The sequence below is a fragment of the Bombus affinis genome, chromosome 5 (genome assembly GCF_024516045.1).
Source record: "Bombus affinis isolate iyBomAffi1 chromosome 5, iyBomAffi1.2, whole genome shotgun sequence".
Classification (NCBI taxonomy): domain Eukaryota; kingdom Metazoa; phylum Arthropoda; class Insecta; order Hymenoptera; family Apidae; genus Bombus; species Bombus affinis.
In genome coordinates this window covers 467,138-487,982 of record NC_066348.1, presented here as the reverse complement: position 1 = coordinate 487,982, position 20,845 = coordinate 467,138, and the positions used below count along the sequence as shown (strand labels likewise).

The following is a 20,845-nucleotide window of genomic DNA, read 5'->3' as shown; positions in this document are numbered from 1 at the left end:
AAGAAATTAAATTAATATATTATTAAAATCTTACGTACTGGCATTCTTTTCAGTCGGGAAAATACTAATCAACGTTGCTAAAAATGCTAATCAAAGTGTAATTCTACTTTATTGATAAATCCTATTAACCCTAATAATAGTACGTACCAAGTAGTACAATTATCTACAGTGTAATAATCGATGATTAACGATATCATCGTCACTAATAATTACTCATGTTTAGTTAAAACAACACACATTAACACTTATATTTAAAAAATGACAATAAAATAATGTCATTAATTCATCCTATATCGTTTTTGTAATAACAGAACATTTTTATTCTCAAGGAAAAGTAAATAAGGAATCACGACGCAAAATTGCAGTGAAAATAGTAAACGGCAGCTCTACAGAGTTCGATATCGTTACAACCCCTTTGAAATACACTCGTATTTTATGAGAACCACGTTAAAAGGCACGAAGTGGTGGAAACATTCTAGACGGGTAGTTTCGTCGCAGAATACGGCGCGTGTTCTAATTCGAGGCAGCGCGAACAGGAGGAAAACGCCGCGGTCGATTTTAGTTAAACCATAAACTCCCAACAATAAAACTCAAAGCATTATTAAACGCTCACGCACGTGCCAGAAAACCATTTCGATCCGCAACAAGTTTCCCGCGCGATTCAAATTGAATTTGATCACTCTTTCTGATGCAAATTCCAAGTTAAGCATAAAAATTCCTCTCGTTTCTTTTCCAATCGAACGTTACTCTAAATTTTTTCATTCGTTTCAACGGTGAAATGAAAAGACAAGAAAAGGTCGAAAAAATCAGATAGAAATTCTACAGATTTTTTTCCAAATTTTGTAATAATAGAAGAAAAAGATAATATTTCGTGATTGGACATTATTTTACGCAATGGTACTTCATCGGCGGTTTCAAGATCAACATGAAATAGTGAATATAAAAATATTACAAGAAAAATATTAGAAGAGAAAGTATTCGGAGAAAATATGACGGAAAAATATTTGAAGAAATTCTACAGAAACGGTGAAACCACGTTAGAGGGAACTAATGCCAACAGCAGAAATATGTTGGAGGACATTGGAATAATACTTCATCTCTTCAGGCTATACGGATGTCATCCACACACTATTAATATAGCGGCAACTTCAAAACTGCTACACCCTTACTCTTACATGTTAACTCTTATTCAGTGTGCAACAGTGTTATATTTGCTTTGCAGTGAAACACATAGGTGTAACGTTGACGCTCAATAGTTGTACACTGTAGTAAATTTGATATATCTCATGGTTTAATAACACGTGAAGTATTCTCAAATTTTCAAATTTCCAAATTTTCAAATTTTCAAATTGTTTTCAGCGATGTTGCCATAATAGCTTTGCCTTTTTGTAAAGAATATTTAATTACATTGTTTTAACAAAGATTGCAATTTCAGAGAATTCCTGAAAATACATTAAATATCTAACAATACCGGACGTATACAACGTTCCTGAATACTTGATGGATGCTACGGGATGTCTGAATGCATACTACGACGCGCAATTGTTCTCGTGGCTCGTGGTTCTAATAGTAGACATTCTAGATACGAGACTAGTACCTATATTGGGCATATATTTCAGCCAGTATAATTGAGTTTTGCATATTGCATTCAGGATCGATGAATGCATTAGCACTTGTTACCATCTTTTTCAGTTAATCTGTGCCACTTTCCAGAAGCATCGGTAAAATAATTTCGCTATTTAAAATGCATTATTGTTTCCATTTGAATCGCAATTAATAAATAATTCGAAAATAATTAGTAAATAATTCGATTTTAATACCAACTTTGCAAACGAAACGGTTCGCATTTCAATTTCAAATAAAAATACTCCAGTGGCACAATCCTCATCCTCGCCATTTCGTGTTCGAACCACCGCCATTACAACGTCGTCGTTTAACGCGACCGCGTGAAGCGCGTGTTACGAAACAAACCTGAGAAAGATGCGTGTATACGCTACAGACGCGGTAATATATTTATTCTTTTTTCCGTTCTTCCCGACGTCTTTGTGTCAGTGCACGAATACACATGGACTCGACGGCTACGAAACTTTTCATCCTTTATAACGCGACGAGCTTTTCTTCCGTGGAAGAAACATAACGTCGCCTCTGAAATAAACGGCGTCGCGTTCACGGTGTTGTGCGCGTCAGACGGGAAAAAAATATTTGAAGAATTAACAGGGTCAATGTTTAACGGCCGATTCGACAAATTACACCCACGAAAGAGAAAACGTGATTTCTTTCCTTCTTTATGAAACAAGAAAAAATAAAGATTTTAGATTTTTACAACACGATTACGAAGCTGATGCGAATAGGTGAACGCTGCACGGTGAAGTACTTGACCCAATTTGATCATATTTGAAGATTACAGGAGAAGAAGAACGCGATAAGCAGTCACATTTTTCATGATTCTTTTGATTTTAATGTCACTTTACGAAATTTGAAAATTTGAATTTTGATCAGCTTCTTAAGCCAAATGCTCTAATATACGATGGATCAATCGCATAATTAGAATAAAAAATGAAGCAGGAAGTCTCGTCATTTTTCCCACGTCAAATAACTGTCCAGGACGAGCTCCCGCTGGGAAAGCTCTATCGAATTACCGTGAGGAACGCGATATACCATGAGACTACATTTAGTATTCGGTTTATTGATAAGGTTGAAAATTTCGCGACTTTTCGGCGTAATTTTCTGACTCGCGACGCTTTCTCATTTCAGGAACATGAAAGTTCCTTTCTCGTTATCAAGCAGCATTATTACGTTCCTGCTAATCAGTGTCGCTCGTTGTAAATTGAAGATTATGGATTGGAGATGAAGCGAAATTTCATGGCGTTTGTAGAGTATGGATCTCTTAAATTGATGTTTCTCGTGTTTTTTATTTTACGATGGAATAATTAAGGAAATTTCTCCTTTAATTATCGTGGTACGATATAATTATAGTTAAATTATGATTATAAATAATAATTAAGATAATAATGCTGCGCGTTATGTAATGGCGAAGCCGATATCACTGAAAATTAGCAAAATCTAATCTAAACACCTTCAAGCGTTAAATATAGGAGCTCAGCAGCTATTAGCTTCTCGTTGACGGTATTTCCCTTAACGAAAACGGAACGGCGAATAATTCTAAGAGTTAATTAACTTTTTGCGTGTACTGAGTCCACAATTACCCGGAAGGTGGCTACAAAGATCCTTTCGAAAATATACAAACTCCTTCACCGTATATACAATATGCATACTTTATCCACCGATTAACCCAAAAACAAAAAAGAGAAAAAAGAGAAAAAGGAGAAAGTAAACGTGATTCGATTATCTAAGCGTTAAAGGCGCTTTAAATTTACATAACGCCCGTCAATTAGCCGCTTGTGTCGCGAGAAATCTACGAAAAAAAAAGCACGAAGGTTAGAGGAAACAAAGCTCCTGATTAATTTTATTTTCGTGCAGAGAGATCGTGTGTTTGAATGTAGCCAGTAGTTTTATCGCAACACAATTAATTTTAATAACATCGTTTCGAGACTTCGAAAGAAACGAAAGAGTTCCCTTTAAGACAAACCTAGTTAACGCGAATCATTTTATGAAAAATATATCTTAAATTCTTCTTATTTTAGTATTTTCTTATATGCTTCGAAATGAATTTGAAAACGAATAAACTTTATTAAAAAACTTCAGACAAATTAGATAAGAATCTCCAACAAGTTTGCTTCAAATAAAAGGGAAATGACACTGGTTTGAGAAATATTACAAAAAAAAAAATCCAAAAATTCAATCTGGAAAGTAGAATCTAAACAGTAAGGTCTAAGTGATTTCGTCTGTTCTATCATTCTTTTCTTCCCCTCCCTTTTTTTTTTCTTTTTTAGCTATCACTCAATTTCGTCTAGAATTACACAAAAGGAAACTACGTGGCGAGTATTCCACTATGGCCCTAGAACAGCCACGAATTTTCTGGATCCACAGAAATAAAATGTTCTTTCGCAAAAGAGGAGGCGAATGGTGGGATAGGATCGTTTGCAAATTCGCGTCTTGGAAGCGAGCAACGTTCCAAACTATCCGCACGGTGCATGACGGGAATTGTAAAGCGGCGCTCGGCAACAATATTCATAAAATTCAATGGGCTCGCATGCAAATGCGGGGCGCAACCAATTCACACGTTTCCGCGTAACAGGCAGAAGGAAAGGAGAACGGAAAAGTGGCCCTGAAACCTCGAGATCAACATCCTATGGGAAAGGATTGCGTGGCTATAAGCTGCAATAAGCTTCCCGTCTCGTGGTCGGTCAATTTTCTCTGCTTACAGTGAGATTCCATACGGATGATGTTAGAACCTTATTTTTGGCAACAATAAATATTTATGTAGATATGTATCGTCTTCATCTTTTTCAATGTCTTTAACGTAGAATTTTTATTTCTGTTACCAGACGTTCAAATTATTATAAAATTGGATAATCATTTAAGTAGTCTTTTCTGTTTAACAAGATAAAATACATTTAAATGTGTGCGAAGCGTATAAACATACACACGTGTACATGTACGCGAGAAACGAGAGAATTCGGGACAGGACTGGAAATTTCCATCTTTACTTCCTTTTAATTGGAAGCTCGCCTCTTCGTATTTTCGTACCGCTGGGAACGCGACAGATGCACAGCAATCTACACGCGGCCAGCGTAACGGGAAACACGAGCCATCACGTAACAAGAGATCCGGTCTTCTATCCTAAATGTGTCTCGTCGAAAACTTGCTGCACCGATCACGCAGACGAAGAGAAGAAGAAACGTTGAAAAGGGGGTCGCAAACCCTTTGACCCCATCGTGATTTTCATGAGAGCCAATGAAGATCCGAGTACGAACATAAAACGTGGAAAATAGTCGAAGGGAATTTACGAATCCCTACTGGAAATTACATTTTCTTTGCCAATTGACAAGCTACGTAATATTGATTTTAATAGGAAAATAATACATTTGGAAATAACGAATTTGTATCGTACTTTGAGGGCAGATTTTTTCTGATTCATCGAATCTAAGTGTATTTGTTATTAGTGATTACTAGACATTTATAGAGAATTGAAATATAAATTTACATTAAAATCCGCAGCCTAGCAATTACTAACCACGCCTATCAAAATCATCAGAAAAGCTATAAACAGCGCAAAACAACGCACCTCGGTATAAAAGTCAATGACATAAGAAAAAACGACGTTGATTATCCAAAAATCCAAACTGTTCGCAAAGTCGGCTAATTTTGCCGTGTTTTTAGGAAAATTGCAGCCATCGACGTTTTCCACAGAAGCCAATAAGAACGCGTGCGAACACCGAGCGGAAGAGCAGCAGGAGGCGGAGGGAAACGGGCGTAGCAGAAAGTCCTTTCGCAACCCCTAACACGAAACCGCACTCCGGCAACATTTGCGTTTTAACAGGCTCGCGACGCTTTTATTCCGACGGAATCGGCTCGATTCTCGTGGCATCCGCGCGTCACAGACTGATCCGTCGATTATTCGATTTATTTCAACTTGTTTTCGGCTGCTTTTCACCGATCTCCCGCTTGCCTTTTATGCTGGATACACAGACTGTTCGTGAAAATGTGTTCGCCGCGGTATAAAGCATCGGTTTTTGATTTTTTACAGGTCAATGGAGGTTTCATTGATGATTATAAGTTATCGTTTCAGACTTACATTCAATCCTCTTGTAATACGGTTTCGATGTAACACGGTGCAAAAATTGCGACAATACCATATTCTTGTAACACGATTTCCATGTAGCACGATTTAATAAATTTGGACAACTCTCATATAACACGAATGACACAATTGTCTTGATTAACACGGTTTCGATGTAATGCGGAACGAATTAATCGCGTCATAGGAAGATCGATTGCATTTATAGTCGATCCCGGAAATATTCGAACACTAGCATAATTTTAACTTCTATGTTCGATGTCTAAAATAAATGGAGATAAAACAGGAAAAATGTTTTGCAATATATTGAAGTACAGTATACAGACGACTGAATGTAAAAATCTGACTCAAGTTAAACCGTCGTTTAAATATTCAAAAAAATATTGAAAATGGTTGAATTTTCATGTTTCAGAAATATTCGGGAATTTTATAAGTTAACGTCAAAAAAACTAAAAATGGCAATTTATTATAAAGGTTTAATGTTATGTCCGGTGCCGTTTTTGTTCAATTACAAGTTCTAAGCAGTTTAATGTGTTGAAAAGGAATTAGTTGTTTACAATTTAAAAATTTAGAATGTAATATTTATCGTTGTTTTTGTTAATTCTATGATCCAGCTCATTCCATAGGGAAGGTGATACCTCCCCTTCTCTTCTCTTAATTTGATAACTTAAATTTGTGATATATCTTACAAATTAAATGTGCATTTTTTTCCATTTATCTTGTAATGCTCTGGCAATATTACATAATTAATTAACAAATTTTTTATTTTTGATAAATTAAAAATCACCAGATATTTATATTATTTTATATCGCTAATATTCGCAATACTTTATATCACAGATTTTTACAATATTATACGTAAGTAACTAAGAAAAAAATATGCTGATTTATTGTCTGATAGTTTATTCATACATCAATCGAAGAAAAATAAATTTAAAATTAGCAACAATACTCAAATAGGTTACAAATTTAAGCTATCAAATTAAGATAACGGATTTTTTACAAAAGTACGCCCATCTCTGTGGAATGAACTGGACCGTAGAATTAGCAGAAAACAACAATAAACAGTCAAGAAATATGATAAATTCGTCTAATGTAGAAATAAAATACAGCATCGATTACTAACAAAAAATAATTTTCAACATTCGACATCTATATGTCCGAATATTTTAGACACAAATTATGCGAAAATAATTCAGTGAGCTGTACGTACTAGAACGAACGATTCTATTAGATTGCTACTTGTGAAATGGTCAATTTTAGAAAATCAAAATCTAACAATTAAGTTTACCGTTATGTATTATTTATCACATGTCAACTTAAAGCTCAAAGTTAACAAAAGACAATATCATAAACATCTTCTGAAAAGTGAAATAAATTAATCTTATATTGTTTTTACGCTTATATTACTCACTTCGTATTGTTCCTGTTCAAATCATATTGGATAGTAACTTTGTTTTAGACTGTTGGCCTGGAACTGATTACCCCTAAATACCTATTACATATAGATATTAATGTATGTTAAATCAAACAAAGTTCTAGAACCAATTATGTTCATTCCAGCGCGTTCCGCTGTGTTTGAGAATGAAATTTGATGGAAAAGTGGTAAAATGGTATCTTTTCTACCTAAAATTCTATTCCAAAATCACGCATACGAAAATCTAATATACGTTTTAATAGATTTTGAACGTATTTCGCTGGACATTATTTTTCTGCTACAGAATCGCTCTCGAGGATAAAGATATTGACTAGAGGAATAATTATACAACTGCAGTAAAATTAGAATTCATTATCGTTTGAATAATTATCTGAGGAATACGTAATTTATACTCCTGTAAGGAGTTAAAACGCTTTTAATGACAAAGTCTAATGCCGGTAAAGGACGATCGAGATAAAATGAATTTCAAACACTATGCAGAAACTTTTTTCGACTATAAAATATTGAAAATCTAATTGTTCATTCAATATACAAAATATTGAGGGTGTGAAATGTCAAATGACTTTTTCCTTAAAAATTACAAGAAATTTTCTGTTCTTTTTTTCTCGATTTAATTCGGGTAATTAGTGATGAAGAACATTTATTTCAAGAATTTAATTATGCAAGTGTTTATTTTACTACAAAATCAAAGCATAGAACTCTACAAGTGGACTTTTGGCGTAAATTTTCGGAGACGCTTTACCAACAACAGGATGCTTTAGAGTAGACGGAAATACAGAGAATGCCGATTATCCGGACAAGAGAGCGGACAAGCCTTAAGCCGATAATACACCACCGAAAACAATTAAAGGATCGCGCCTGCTATTCTGGAAAACAGGCTAAGCATCAAAGTTGAATGACATACTTTACCTAATTGAACAATCAATTTGTTGGTCAAAGTAAACGCGTAAGAGGATAATTTAAAAAATTGTTTATTTCAAGGGAAGATTTCGTTTCAAAGGAAATATAAAAATTGGAGAGAATCAACTCGTTCTTGTTTTGTGTAATTTGTACTCTTTCGATAATCATTGTCAGTCTTGGAAAGGAATCGAGTTTTTCAGCACTTCAACAACTACTTCGATGTTTAAATCGAGCTTTTGTTAAAATACTTTGGCTACTCCAATGTCCTTTACTTCAGCTTAATGTTCTTCTCTTGAACCAATTCCTGTTCGAAAAACATTCTTCCTGACCGTAACCTCTTTTGTAAACTTGATTCAAAGACAGTATGGAAAGAAAAGAAACATGGTCTAAACTTACAATAGAAAGATAAACATGGTCCATCTACTTATTTCTCAGTCCGCCGATTCCTCTGAACATCTTTCTGTCGAAAACTATTGTTCTTTCGATATTTTTTGCCACGTTTTGTTGTTTCTATGAGCCAGGAATTTATAGATTAAAATAATTAACTTCATCGATTCTTGGAAATTAATTTTCAAAGTGCAATAAACTGCAAGCTTTCCCCTTCCAAAAATAAAATCAATGTTTCAAATATATATATATATTTGCGCGGAATATTGAATATATTATCGCGGAAATATTGAAATATTGCTACAAAATATGGAAAGTACGATATACTCCAAGTCCAACTTGATAAAAATGACACGTAGTCATGTTTTTAATAGAGTCGACGAAATTATATTCCATGGGAGAAATATTTCAAATATCGGGGATATTCACACCAAATGCAACGTTAAAACGAAGCGATAAATTATTTAATCGATGAAAATACCGACGAATCACTTTACGCTTGATCACCTCGCAAATGAGAGAGCTAGTGGAAACAGCGCGTACCGTTCCCAGCGCGATTATTCGTCGAAAGAACGCGGTAAAATGAATTTTCGAGCTGAAATCATTTTTCCCGCGAGCCAAGCGAATAACTGGGGACGACTCAGTGATAACTAACGAGAAACTGTGGAACGTAATGGGCTCACCGTTCCTCGGCTCTATTTTTCGTGTAGAGTACGTTAGCGAATTGTACGATTGAAATAAGAGAAAACGAGAGCAATGTCTAAGTGTCATTAATAATAACTAGTTATAATAACAAGAATAATTATTCTGGTATAAATATCGGAACTGTAAATTATTCATTACATTTTCAAACAAATATTTTCACTGAAATTGATTCGAGTACACGAATTACTTATGCGTTTAATCCGTATTGTTGTTATCTCTCGGATCAGCGATATGACAAAATCGGCCTTCGATTAATGCATATTCTCGTTAGTTATTGTTGTTCCGCTAATTACGTGTATTATGAGGATACGTCGCTGTTTAACGATTGACATTGTTACAATTGGAAATTTAATCGGTTCCATTCTATGATTTATAATCTTTATGAACATGCTGGCAGTGAACTTGAAAAGTCTTGAAATTATTAATATATATGCTACATTTTCTTTCAAAACAAAAACATTCTACGCAATTTGATGTATTAATACCACATAAAATAATACAACTATCTACATGCGTGCAGAATACTGCTTGAATCCAACTCTGGAATTGCTTATACAGCGTTGCAGAGTATAGGAACTTTCGCGATAATTAAGGAACCCGAGTGCGAAGTCAATAAGAAGTTACGGAGTCAGCGAATAAATGGAAATATATTCATTAAGTGGAATTCTTTTAACTGGAAAAATTTAACGATGCCCAAAATTAAACTTTATGCGTAACCTTCTTTTCGTGGTGTATGTGAAAGAAGTATTAAATATATACTATATTAATGTACCTAACTAACCGTAAATTAATTTCGCAATTTAGCAAGAAGATCAAGAAAGTTGTGAAGAAAATATACGTGATTATCGTTAGAAATAATCACACCCTATCGTCTAAAGATTATAAAATATATTCTACAACTAGAATGTTAATAATAATCGTGATCATCTGCTATCTAACACAAGAACTCAAGTCCGTAAAATTAAATGCTTCCTAACTTGTCTTCGGTCCTCTACAATGCCTTTCAAGTATCCGAACCACATTTATACCAGTCGCGCTGCTAGAATCAAATATCAAGGAAGTAAGAAACGTTGAAATGATATAAATCACCGTTAACGTCCCCCCATACGACCCATACGCACATATATTTCGTTAAACTGTTCCACGAACGAGCATCAATTTTCATCGTTAACCAGTTGTTTGCATCCTCCTCCTCCCCGTTGAACGAGATAAATTAAATAATGTATTGATGGAAGCGTTAACGAAGAATTTCGCATTGGCAACGACAAAAGCAAAGTTGTAGCTACATTTGCGCCCGATGAAATATTTAACGAGCTGTCCAAACATGATCCGATTTGCAAGGGTTGATTCCGGTATTCGCACGCGCAACACTGAGCGATTAGAGTTCATTTCAAGCTTTAACGCGGCTGAATAAAACGGCCGTCTGTTTTTATCCATTCCTGTCCGTCCCATTTTATTTTTTTTTCTCTTCTTTTTCTATTTATCTTCTTTTTTTCGCGTGCGCTTGCTTGCAGTAACGCGAAATGATTGCATAATGTCATTAACAGCATGAAAGCTCTCTATCCAGAACGCCGCGAATGAAATTTGCGAGTGGCACAGTATTATGAATTTCAATAATTCCCCGAATTTTTGCGATTTACGCAATCGAAAAACGCGTGCATCAGTTACAGCGAATATCGTTGATTTGCTGGGAGTGTTATACAATTAAAAAAGTAAATTTTTCAGAAAGCCAGTTTGAAATATAAAGTTATTAATCACTCAACCGTTTAGCAATGAACAAATTTTTACAAATTTAACGTGCGAAACGAACATGAAAATAATGCTAATATTTTTACTGAATTAATACAAGACTATTCGATTTGTATTATCCTAGCGAATATTTTGTTTTGTTTTATTATTGTTTTCTTAGCAGACGATGGAATTATTTTACTATTTGTCTCTTCTTTTATAAATCTATTTAATTCACTGGCGAAAAGCAAATCCAGTGTTTAATCGGATTTTTGTTGGCAGCTTGAAATTCTCATAAAAGGAACATCATTGAGTAGCACACAGTCGAAATACGCGCATACGATTTATCTAAACGAAAATTCGATTTTTTTCAATGTTTTATATCCCCTCCCCCGACCCGAATCCATTATTATACAATTAAAATCCTTTTGCCCTGTTATTTTATTTACGTGTTGTTTTAACGATAATAAATCGTTACCGTTAACGCAATACCAACATGCTATTGTTAGGAACAAATATAGCTTTTTTCCGTCCAAAATATGCCATACGAAATACAATTTACTCAGATCAAAACTTTTGCAAACAGAATGGAATATTTCGGATCCCTTTTATTTATTTAAAAAAAAAATAGATACTAGTAAAATACGTAGGAAGGTTTTTAATTGTTTCATGTATAAAATAAAAAATGGCGAAATTTATCGTCGGAAAAAGAAATGACGCTAAATGTTTAATATAGTAAAATTATTCCCTATGACGCGCAAAAAATATAAAAATGTATGATAAATTCATGTATTTTGATATTTAAGTATTTTCATTAAGTTTTTGCTATTTTTAAATAGAATAGAAATTCTAGATCGGATGGATCAAATTTTAAAAATTAAAGATTCCAATTTCTTTCTTTTATTTAATCACGATACAATGTCACAGGTCCTACTCGCGCTCATCTAATCGGTTTTCCCGAGGACAATGAAAAATGTGCGTGCTACAACAAACAGGCAGAAAACTGTTAAAACGATTTCCTACACGCTAGAAGAGAGAACCTCGACCTGGTTGCTCGTCGTTTAAAAATATCGTTAAGCTACTTTTCCCGGTTGCCATTAGACTTTTAGCGAGAGCAACTTGCAAAATAAATTATCACGAGGAAAACTTTCGCATTCGCGCTGCCGCCTTTGTCGCTATTTGAAACAAGACAATCCGTTCGTCTGGAAAATTGGATTATGATTCTCGGTTGCGTCTTATTAACGTGTTTATCGAAGGAAACAGGCAAATACAGAGAGTGTATAGAAATCGCTGAAACACGGGAATTATGTGAACTGTTGCAAAAGATTAGAATAATAGCAACGATATCTTTTATAATATTGTTTATCATCCCACAAATCCTGATTATTTATTTTCAATTTATATGAAATTCATTTATTAGCACGCTCAATTACACCTTCAATGCCACTATAACTCCAAAAATTATCATTTAGTCCTCACGATCCAAAAAAAAGATCGTTCGAGTGTATAAAAGGATAATTAACAGAAAAGATTTATTCTACGTAATGAACAATCTCGCGTTTCCAACCTCACTCCATTTGTATCGCCGAATAGTCTTTCTCTAAAAGACAAAAAGGAAGAAAAAGAAAAAAAGATTTCGCGTGACTTTGGCAGAATCAAACTCTCCAATTTTGCTTCAAAAGTTCGAATTATCCGAATTCCGTCAAGCTGGAACAAAGGACTCGGCGAAAATCCTAGAAGCGTTTAAAACGAATGATATTCCGGCAAATACCGCATTATATCGTAAATGAAACGCTCGATGGCACTCGAACAAAACGAACCGTCGTCCGGCAGACCGAATATCACCGATCGAAATAACGCATCACCGCTCAAAAGCCGCCGATAATTCGTTTTGCGAATCATGTGACCCAATCTCGTCTGTACTTTTCATTTTCGAATATTTGAGCGAATATGGCATGACAAGCACCGATTTTACCCAAACACTGGAAAACGATACAGAAATTTGTGTTGTCTGTAAGCTCGAAGAATCAACAAAAACTTTTTGGATTTTAAATTAATCCTAGATGGATAAAGATAAATTAAAGGGAAAACTAAATAAACGTTCCACTTTTTCAACAGCAACACCAAAGATGTTTGTATAAAGAGAGGGGAAGATAGGATACTAATACGAAGTATCGCGTAACAATCGATACAGGTGAATCCAACACGCGATAAACCGAACACAGAGCAAACTTATCTTGCACATAAATATAAAATGCAGATGCAAAGTTGTAGGGAGGCTGGTCGTTCGATTCGAACACCAGATGCGAGGGCCATGGACTCGCAGTTAACTGCTGAATCGCAATAGGAGGTTTTTACATTTGACCCGAATCGAGGATAGCTTACGAGACTGGCGAATGGTGGTATAGAATATTTCCATGGAACATTCAATGCAACCGTATTTCGAACAAATTACACTACCGTTCAATAGTATTGAGGCACTTGCTTGTTTTTGATAACACAGTAGAACTGCATTTATCCGACTTCCATTTGTTCCAATGAAATTTTAGTTAATACTAGGTTAAATGAACTTCCATCGATTGAATCGACTTATTTGAATCTGAGGTTTGATTAAATAAATGAAAGAGTATAGGTTTTAAAATAATGCGGTCACAAGAAGTAATTAACAACGTTACGAGATAAAAATTAATCGTATATTTTTCTCCTATTAATTTATCGTTGAAATTATAGTATAATTGATTCGGTATAAGTAGATCGAAAAAGTTCTGTTCATTGGAAGAGACAGATTTTACTTTAAAATGAAATATTGCTGATTGCGTGATAATGAATTTAAGATTGGTAAGTCCGACGTTTTATGAATAATAATTAGTAGTAGAAGTTGCGATAGTTCCTTAAAATGGAATATCGTCCCACGATAAGTTGAAATTTTTCGTACTTTATTCAAAAATTATGTATGGGAGAAATATGTACTGTCGAAAGCAATGTTACAGTTAAAAATTAAAATATCTACTTATAATTTAAAATTATAAAACATAAGTATTTTAACAATTTTTAAACGAAACTGATACAATACATATTGATAAAAAATGGTAATAATTAAATTTATTTATCACGATAAACGCAAAGATTTTTGTACGTCATTTTTATGAGATAATTTAAAATAATACCTTTAAAAAAAGTATATTTTTTACGTGTTTTTAAATATACATTTATTTTACAACCACCATAAAGCCTGTTGAACGTTGTTAGTGTCTATAAAATTTAATGACAGTACTTCGATTTTATAGTAGCCTGATTAATAAAGTTTTTCAGGTGCTCAAATACCCAGTCACCACTAAAAATTTAACGTGCGTCATTAGATTTGATGATAAGAAGACGGAATATGAAGGTAACTCAATTTCCCAACTTTTTCGACCTACTCCACTCTCATCCTTGAAAGCTCAACTAACTGTAAGAATTGCTGTGACATCTTTTTCTTTCTCATCATGCGAGGAATAAAAACTGCTTTCGTTGTAACAACGAAATTCCCTCGTATCTCGTTATACCTAACACGTCCCCAAATTAATTAAGCCAATTACGATCATGAAAATAAAAATTCGAGACGCTTATATGTGGATAATAATTAATCAAGTTTTCTCGACTTTCTTTAGTTACATTCATAAAAATAATATTTTCTACGAACATTCACGATTTATTTACTGTATTTTCATTATTTATTATATTTTCTACGAATTTTTTTGATATTTTTTTATATTGACCTGTTCAGTCGTCCGAGATGTAAGAAATTCGACGAGAATTTCTCGTTCGCGAAGAATCCGAATGTTATATACGTTTAATTTGATCATGAAGCAATAGAGCGTCTCGTGCTAAATAAAAACCCTCTATTGCGGGAAGGGGTACAGGAGACGAACGAGAATTTTATTCGGTTAGTTTTCCACGCAAATATTTACAGCAGTTGGCAAATATCGGTAGCATATATGCATTCAAGTCAAAATACGCGTATGTCCAGTTATTTTATCAATCACTGACAGTGAACAAAACACGAGGCGACGTTTTCCGTAAAGTATAAACTTCAATGGGAATGGATCTGTGTCCAGGGATAAAGCACTCGATAGAGTAATAACAGATGAAAAACTTTAAATGGCACGTATTAATTCAAATGAGAATATTTACAACAACACATATTTTTAGCCAATTTTTTAATAGATTGCAACTTACGAGTCGTTCGTGTTCGTGTAAATAATCCTGCTTCGTATGAACGGATATTCCTGTTCGTAACTCTGAACTGTACTTGATGATAACGTGCAAGAGATGAAATGTTTTTTCTGTATTTCTTCGGTTAATAAAAGTTAATTAATAGAGACTACAAAAATAGAAGATAAGAAAAGAAAATTTTTAAAGTTCAAATATGGAAAAAAGGAAGAGAAAAATGTGCAAAAACGCATAGCTAAATTTATAAAGAGATAAATTTAGTTAATTCTACTTGGATTATATATGATTCGAAGAAAATAATACCTATTTAATTTGCTATTGATAACGAATATGTTTCAATGTACGAATATTATAACCCAATTCAAATGATATCGAGGAATTTTCATGAGAATTAATTGGCAATTTGTAATGCTCGAACTTCGCTTTCATACATTTGTATACATAAATCTAAGTATATTGAAATAATTATTGTAAATAATTAACATAATGTTTTATCAGATATCTAGCTGTGTATCTGATAATTATATCTTTTTCTGATACGGTTTCCTTATCGTTGAATTAATTATATCCGCATCAAATTTTAATCTGATACAGATATTCACTCGGAAATCCAAGAAATATAATGTGATTTAAATATCGTTTGAGAAGATCAAGCGATTTAAATGTTCGCTTGTCACACCACGATTCATCTAAATTTCTCTTTTTGATCATACTAACAAAAAATGATTACTCACCAAGTCGACTTGGAGGAAGCTTAAAAGCGAAAGCTAAAGAACCACGATTGGTCACAGTGCGGTGTCAGTGATTAATCAGCAAGAATTAGCGATTCCAAACCGATTACCGTCGTTCAGCGACCCATTAACCCTTCCAATCTCATCGCGATCGGCAAGAGAATGTTTTCCATTAGCACTTTGCCGATTGCACTCGACCAACATGAATTCGTCGAGGAACAGGAAGGTACAGATCTCTTCTCCTCGATGAGTTTTCGTATCGACCAGTTCCGCCAAAATTTCCGTCGTAGTGCCACGATCCAGTTACGATATACCAAACATTCGTCCTTGTAACTTCATCTCACTCGAATAGAAAAAATGTCAACACAAAATATCTGCACAACTAATCGTGCGTTTCTTAGAATTTCGATCGGTCGGAATTTCTTAAAATTGATGATCGTTTACCAACGACAGTTCCTCCAGTTATTTTACGTTACAAACAGAATGAACGATCTGTCCACGTGTTGATCGTAAACAGAGGTGGGATTTGCGCTTTCTTCGGGTCACATAACTGGTATTACTCTAACGACGTATGGTTCAAACATTTATCATAGTAACAAGACACGAAAGAATTACAAGCAGGTTGTACAACCGCACTGTATCCGCGACCAATCTTTCGCGCTAAACCTCACCGTCCGCTTCAAGCCTGAATCTCTCGAATCTGTACTCTGAGATCTTACAATTATAGTTAGAGTTGCTTGGATTTTACGAAAAACCTTCGGAATGCTACCCTCCAAATTTGGCGATGTTCTACGATAGCTCTTTCACATTAATTCTAGTAAAAACATTTATAGTACAATCCTTTTTTCGATTCAATAACCCTCTATAACGCCCTTGTATTTCTAAGATACAACCATTATCTTTGTAATCAATGTTAACTTTTCCACTGGAAAACTTTCGTGATAAACACTCGTCGTTCTAATTATCCGTCACAAATAATGTTCCCACAAATTCTCAGTGTTCACTCGAAGACACTCACGATCGGAGAAACTCCGCTGAGATCAATTGGATCGATGGAACTCCACCAAGATCGATAAGATTCACGAAACTTCGTCAACTTTGACGAGATCGACGAAGCTTTTCGCAATGAACGATCGATTTTCTGGACCGAAATCTTGTACTGGGCGAAAAGATCGACCCTCAAGCGGTGCGATGGCGCGTACGATACGAGTTATCAGTCATGCTGACGCAGAGAGGTGACTCTGGTCCGAGCGGATGAACGAAACTGGCGAGGGCCGGTCGCGCGCCTCTGCGAATTACCTGCAAGCGGAGCGGAGCGTTCGGTGGCGCGGCGCACGTCTCTCTGTGCGGCGCGAGCCGAACTGGCGCAAGCTCGCCGCCTCTCGCGAACCTCGGGGGCAAGTAATTCGTTCGCCAACCCTTTGCAAGCGCGCCAAGACGACACACACTGGTTCTGTAGTCACCGCTATGGAAAGGGAACGGATATATGCGGGCTCGACGTAAGGAACAAACTTTCCCTCTGGAGCTTTTTGTGGTGGGAAATGGCGCGCTCGAGAATAGGGGGAGATGCTCTACAGTTTCGTGATATGATATACCGATCGTCTCAAGTGCGCCTGATTTTTGATAGGATATTTGAAACGTAATTAAGATATAAAAGTTAAACACTAGAAGTTATGGTTTCGTAGTTTTACGAGTCATATGTATTGAACGTATTCTCATTTCGATGAGTGTTGTTTTTAAAGAAACATCAACTTTAAAAAATGTCATATAAGAATTAGAAACTCTAAATAACAATCACAAAAAATACCTTTCTGTACGCTAAAATAAGAAAATAACACATTATAGACAAATTTCAAACAATCTCAATGAGAAAGAAAAAGCTAAAATTTCCTTTTGAAGGGAAACAAGAAAATATATAGCGCAGGCCTTATTTACGCAATATTGACGATTTTCTACGTTCTTATAAATATCGTAGATAGAAAAACCGATGCACAAAAGGATTGATACTCAAATAAAAGAAACATACCCTCTTCGAATAACTATACTGGCCATAAACTCAATATAGAGAGTATACAAAACGTCCAAGTGAACCTCTGTTTCTACAATCAGCCCTGAGAAATTCAATCGCAGTTACTAGGAGGAGCTCGATCTTTGGTTTGAAACAAATGCATGCACGATTCTCGTACACAATATCTGGTCGGATCGAACATATTGGCGTTTTCCTCGAAAATCAAATTACTCGAACGGTGTAGGAACACGCGTACAAGATAACATAAAACATTGAAAAATAATGTTCGTGCTGGAAACACAGAAACGAATATGCAGTCACTTTATCAGACCGCCCCGTACGAAAAGAAAAAAAAGAAGGAGGAAGGCGAAATAAGTTCTCTTGCAAATGAACGTAACACGATGTATCCATGAGGCGACAGTGAATTATATTGGAATAAATTGAAAAAGAGCACAAACATTTAACTGCGTTGCTTTAAACTTTTGCCATCTAACCACGCGAAAAACTTCTGAATTACCTTTTGTACACGCTTGCCAAGAATGTCCATGCGAATGAAATAGAACGACCTCTTTTATAACATTATGAGAATTGTACCACGGTGTATGAAGGCTATATATAGTACTTTCCCAGAGTCGTAATTTTCCACAAATAAAGAAGGTATTAACCTGATTAACGAGAAGTTAGTTCTCGAGAAAATGAAATGAGGAATATGATCAAAATAGTTTTTCCTATTGAAAAACGCGAACACCGAAATACCAAATCTTGTTAATTTGCTCCCTGCTTGAAACCGAGCCAAGTTATGAAGCTGCTAGTTGGTGAAGCAATTAAGGAATTTGAGATATTTATTCAACCGAGAGCGAGAGAGAGAAAGAGAGAGAGAGAGAGAGAGAGAGTTTATTATTCGTTAGGTTATTCGCTGTTTTGAAGTTACTTGAGCTACATGTTCGACTAACACGTTTAGATGAATATTATATTTTCCGCTTCAGAGTCGGGCAAAGTTATCGTTTGAATTTCAAGACACGGAAAATCAAACTGTACGCATTTCGACGTGTTACATCACTGTGCACGTCGGTCTACGTTTCCTACAGTCGATATTCGAACGAATCGATATAGCAGAACCAAACATTTCTGTAGCGAAGATACATTTAATATAATATAGTCGTAGGATATTGATTAGGAAATTTAAAAACTTTGTGTCTGAAAGAAATATATATATTTGAAACACAAGCGAGAAGAGATTAATAGTCTAATCAAAGAGACAATTTACTCCGTGTACAGAGGAAACTTCTAATTGATAGTTTCTAGACAATTGATTCCCCGGATAATCAACGTCTCACTTTCATCTCTTCTGCCTCATCACCTTTGCACAATCGGTTATAAGCGTATCTCTAATCATTTTGAGCAACGTATTAATAAACATCGGATCTACCAGCAAGAGAATAATAGCTATCTATGATTTACATTTTAAACGCATCATTTACTAGATGAAGGATAGAGATAATAGGCAAGGTATTCAATCTTTTTTTGAAAAATACCAATCGCGTCAAATTTTTAACATTTTATTTTCTTACTAAAAAAAAGGTAAAAAAGATGATTATTACATTTATCAAAATTTGAATTCACAGAAACCAGAACCATTAAATCAAAAAGATAATAAGATAACAATTGTATCGAATTCTTAATAATTTTTCTTTTTTCCGCGTTTATTTCGCTTATACGAAAAATCGAAAAGCATCTTTCCTAATCCAGCATAGATTTCCGGGTCACTAACGGCAGTGCGTTGCTAATAAATCAAGATCAACCACGAACAACAGAATTTTCCGACGATTAATCGTTGCAACGTTAAAAATGAAATCCTTCTCAATTAAAAGCCCACCCTAAGGTAAATAAATCATCGACTTCCCGGCAGGTTGGTTGCAAACCGGATTCTTCAAAAATTGAACAATGGAACGTCAATCATATTCTATATAGAACAAAGAGCGCATAAAGGAGATTCTAATGTGGAACCAGATCACATTCAAAGTTCGATCCTATGCAACAAGATATTATTCATGTACCATCCATCAAGATACTAAAATTTCCTTCGTTCCGCGCGTCATGGAAACCTCGTTCGTTATATATAGCAAAACTTTCGAAAATGACAGCTCCAGCAAAACGAACTCTGTTTGACACACATACGTCATCGTTACGAACTCGATATGCCCACTAGCAGCCATGTACATGTTCGATATCCAAACGATCAGTGTCACCGAGCGCATCTTTTCATCTATGTGTTTCGTGAGAAGAGGATTGTTCCGATTGCTGCGTTTCAATGCTGTCATCGTTTGCTACTGATTTGGATCACGATCTATTTAAAGATCACACGATAGAGACATCACATGCTCTAACTTCTCGTATCTTCTACGTTTAAAGTAAAAACCAGATTCAATTTGTTCTCCAATGTTGCTAATTGAAATGCGCAAAAACCTACTTTATTACGGGGTGTATTAATGAAAACGTGTTCCAGTTATTTCTTTCATGCCGCGACACGATATTGCAAACACTATTTATACGGGATTTGAGGGGCCCAATAAGCAGATCTTGGGACGCCCGGTCTTAAGCAGAACGAAGCGAAGCAGCAACCTAATTAGCACGAGAGAAAAAGGAGGAAAGAAGAGAAAAAAAGAGCAGAATTCCAGACGTTCATTACGGGGTAAACGCGCTTCACCCCCTGTTTGCCTGTCACGAGAAATAAACGATTAATAAAATAAATGACGAAATTTCAGTCGGTCTTCTTGTTTCCCTAATTGCCGAGCTTGACTATTTCAGTTGACTAAAACAAAAAGCGAACTTTTCTTTAAACTCCTTTCTTATGGCTTAAAAGAAGAGAATTGAAATTCGCGTTTTAATGACAGCAAACATATTGACCGAGGTTTCTTCCGTTATTTCTTTCTTTCATTTCGATTTTCTTCTGTTGCTTGATCCTACTTGGTTTCTTGCTTGGATATTATGAATATGAAATGAGAATTTTATTGTTTTCAATCTCACTGCCTTTT

At 35.1% G+C, this 20,845-nt stretch overlaps 1 protein-coding gene across 4 annotated transcripts in view; it reads right to left on the bottom strand.

Moving 5' to 3' along the window:
• The window catches only part of LOC126916879 (cysteine-rich secretory protein 2-like), a 94,663-nt gene that overhangs the window by 71,687 nt on the left and 2,131 nt on the right, over window positions 1–20,845 (bottom strand). The window contains exon 1 of one of the 4 annotated variants that reach the window (XM_050723138.1): window positions 15,806–17,167. The exons of 2 other annotated variants lie outside the window; for them this stretch is intronic. The gene's annotated coding sequence lies outside the window, so the exon portion shown is untranslated. Of the gene's footprint in view, window positions 1–15,805; window positions 17,168–20,845 lie in introns of those variants that run through there. One more of the 4 variants, XM_050723134.1, reaches the window with a different exon arrangement.